Genomic DNA, 3,421 nt, shown 5'->3' with positions numbered 1-3,421 from the left:
TATATATATATATATATATATATATATATATATATATATATATATATTAATATATATATTTTTTTTTATTGAGGGTGACCCATTCCCTAACCCTCTCCATCACACCTCAGAGCCTCTTCAGGATGGAAACCTCTTGTCAGCATTGCTTCAGCCATGTGCCAGTGACCCAAACCTGACCTGGAAACTCTCCCCGGAACTTTTGTTAGGATTCTCATGAAAGAGGCGTGGAGTGCTGACCATTTAGCCCTACAGCACATCATTGCTCATTTTTTGACAACCAAAAGAAACTGAGTCCCTGAGAATAGAGTTGACAGTGAAGAAAGCAGAGCTCAGAGGCCATGTCTTAGTAAGACTGTACTGAACAAACAAACTTGGAGCTTTAAGTACATTTTCTCTGCACTCATACTTTCATGAGCCAATAAAGTTATAAATCATAGGGACCCAAAGTTTGAATTGTCATTTGTTATAAAAATAAAGCTTATAGAGAAAACTCCAAATTTTAGGTCCTCATATTAACACCATCACAGTCAGGCTTTTGGCTATTTTATACATTCCTTTTTTTCTGCCACCCTACTCCATCCCTATCCCTTCCAACTCACCAACACTCGGTAGACAAGAAAGGTTAAAGGGGAAACGCTCATCGATAACATTAGACTACTTCCTGCTTATCAGGGGCATCAGGTTCCATGGTGAAAGTTTGATCTTGGTTGTCGGGATATCTCCAACCAACAACAGCAGCAGCAGGAGCAGCAGCAGCGTTTGCTAGAGGAGCAGCAGAAGGAGGAGGAGCAGCAGCAGCAGCAGGAGCAGAAGCAGAGGCTGCCCCTCTCTAGTCTGTCACATTTTTATACCTTTTCAATAGCTCCCTGCCAGAGCACGAGGCAAATCATAGTCTGCTGCTGTGGACAATCTGAAGCAGCCCCGTTTCCCACACCTGGGGTTAAAACAAAAACATATTCCCATAACATTTCTATGTTTTTAAAGAAACCAAAATTCTCACTGTACACCAGGGTGGGAAAGGAAGAATTCAAACATCTTCAAAGTTGGTATGATGTTCAATTTCTGTGTGATAGAAATTAGATGGTTCAACAATTGAAATCTGTTAACAATTTCTAAGCAGCAAATATATTCCTACAGAGATGGGTCCTGAGCAAATCACACCCAACTTCCTAGAACATGGAAACAGACCACAAAGAAGAAAACAAGCCCTGGGCACTCGGGCACACACACTGGCACACAGGAATGCAGTGGGCACACTGGCATGCATGCACACAGTGGCACACAGGCACACACTCAGCCCTCAAAGGTTAAGACAATTAAGCTCTATTTCCCTTGCCCTTGAAATTTCTTTTTCTGCCAGCAATGGAGGAGATGGAAGTATACTATTTCTGTAACAAAGATTGCATTTTATTAGTCATTAAATATATACAAAGTTAACTTACATATATATGTATCTTTATTCAACTCAGTTGCTCCTACAGGATTTCTGGATGACAACAAAAAAATTGTAGCCAAATAAATTTTCAATATATTTATATTAATTTATAGTCCCCACCAGTCACTTACAACAGCCTCTCCAGCATTTGGTCATGTCAGTTTCTTAAAATTACCATCCTAGCTGCATGGTAGCTAGCATGGTAGCATGCATCCTAGCTGCATGCATCTTTAATCCCAGAATTCGTGAAGCAGAGGCAGGTGGATCTCTGGTATAAGGCCAACCTGGTCAACGGAGCACGTTCCAGGTCAGCCAGGGAGGCCTACACAGAGAAACCCAACCCTGAAAACACACACACACACACACACACACACACACACACACACACACACACGCACACACAATACCATCCTAGTTGGTGCCTGTATTTCTTTCTCTTTTTTTTTCTGTTAATTATACTTTATTCATTTTGTATTCCCCCATAACCCCCCCTCCTCCCCTCCCGATCCCACCCTCCCTCTGCCTTCCTCATGCATGCCCCTCCCCAAGTCCACTGATAGGGGAGATCCTCTTCTCCTTCCTTCTGATCTTAGTCTATCAGATCACCGGAGTGGCTGCATTATCATCTTCTGTGGCCTGGTAAGGCTGCTCCCCCCTCAGGGGGAGGTGATCAAAGAGCAGGCCAATCAGATTATGTCAGAGGCAGTCCCTCTTCCCATTACTATGGAACCCACTTGGACACTGAACTGCCATGGGCTACATCTGTGCAGGGGTTCTAGGTTATCTCCATGCATGGTACTTGGTTGGAGTATGAGTCTATGGGAAGTTCCCTGTGTTCAAGTTTTCTGGTTCTGTTGCTCTCCTTGTGTGGTTCCTGTCCTCTCCAGCTCTTACTATTTCCCACTTCTTACATAAGATTCCATGCATTCTGCCTAACAGTTGGCCGTAAGTCTCAGCGTCTGCTTTGATTGTCTGCAGGGCAGAGGCTTTCAGAGGCCCTCTGTGGCAGGTTCCTAGGTTGTCTCCTGTTTTCTTCTTTTTCTGATGTCCAGCCTCTTTGCCTTTCAGGATGGGGATTGAGCATTTTAGTCAGGGTCCTCCCTCTTGATTAGTTTCTTTAGATGTACAGTTTTCAGTAGGTGTATACGATGTTATGTCTATATGAGTGAGTATATACCGTGTGTGTCTTTCTGCTTCTGGGACAGCTCACTCAGGATGATCCTTTCCAGGTCCCACCATTTACCTACAAATTTCATGATTTTCTTATTTTTCATTGCTGAGTAATACTCCAAAATGGGGGACAGAGCTGAACAGAGAATTCTCTGTAGAGGAACATCGAATGGCAGAGAAACACTTAAAGAAATGCTCAACCTCATTAGCCATTAGGGAAATGCAAATCAAAATGACCCTGAGATTTCACCTTACACCCATCAGAATGGCCAAGATGAAAAACTCAAGTGACAACACATGCTGGAGAGGTTGTGGAGAAAGGGGAACCCTCCTCCACTGCTGGTGGGAATGTAAACTTGTACAACCACTCTGGAAAGCAATCTGGCGCTTTCTCAGACAACTAGGAATAGCGCTTCCTCAAGACCCAGCCATACCACTCCTAGACATATATCCAAAAGTGGCTCAAGTACACAATAAGGACATTTGCTCAACCATGTTTGTAGCAGCTTTATTTGTAATAGCCAGAAGCTGGAAACAGCCCAGATGCCCCTCAACTGAAGAATGGATGCAGAAATTGTGGTGCCTGTATTTCTAAGAACAGATTTTATGAATGATGTTGAAGTTGTCAAATTGGAATTGAAACCTTAGATAGCTTAGATGCCCCTCCGAGCACTCACTATGTTCTTTAGCAAATACTAGCTTTGACATAGCTGTTGGTGTCCACATACCAATAATAGTCAGAAAAGAGCACACTTGGGTAACTAAAGAAAGAAATGATAGAAACCTTCTAAAAAAAAAAAAGAAAGAAAGAAAGAA

Source organism: Psammomys obesus, unplaced genomic scaffold, assembly GCF_907164565.1.
Source record: "Psammomys obesus unplaced genomic scaffold, mPsaObe1.curated_primary_1811, whole genome shotgun sequence".
NCBI classification, from domain to species: domain Eukaryota; kingdom Metazoa; phylum Chordata; class Mammalia; order Rodentia; family Muridae; genus Psammomys; species Psammomys obesus.
The sequence above is the reverse complement of the archived record's forward strand: the minus strand, read 5'-3'. Positions refer to the sequence as shown.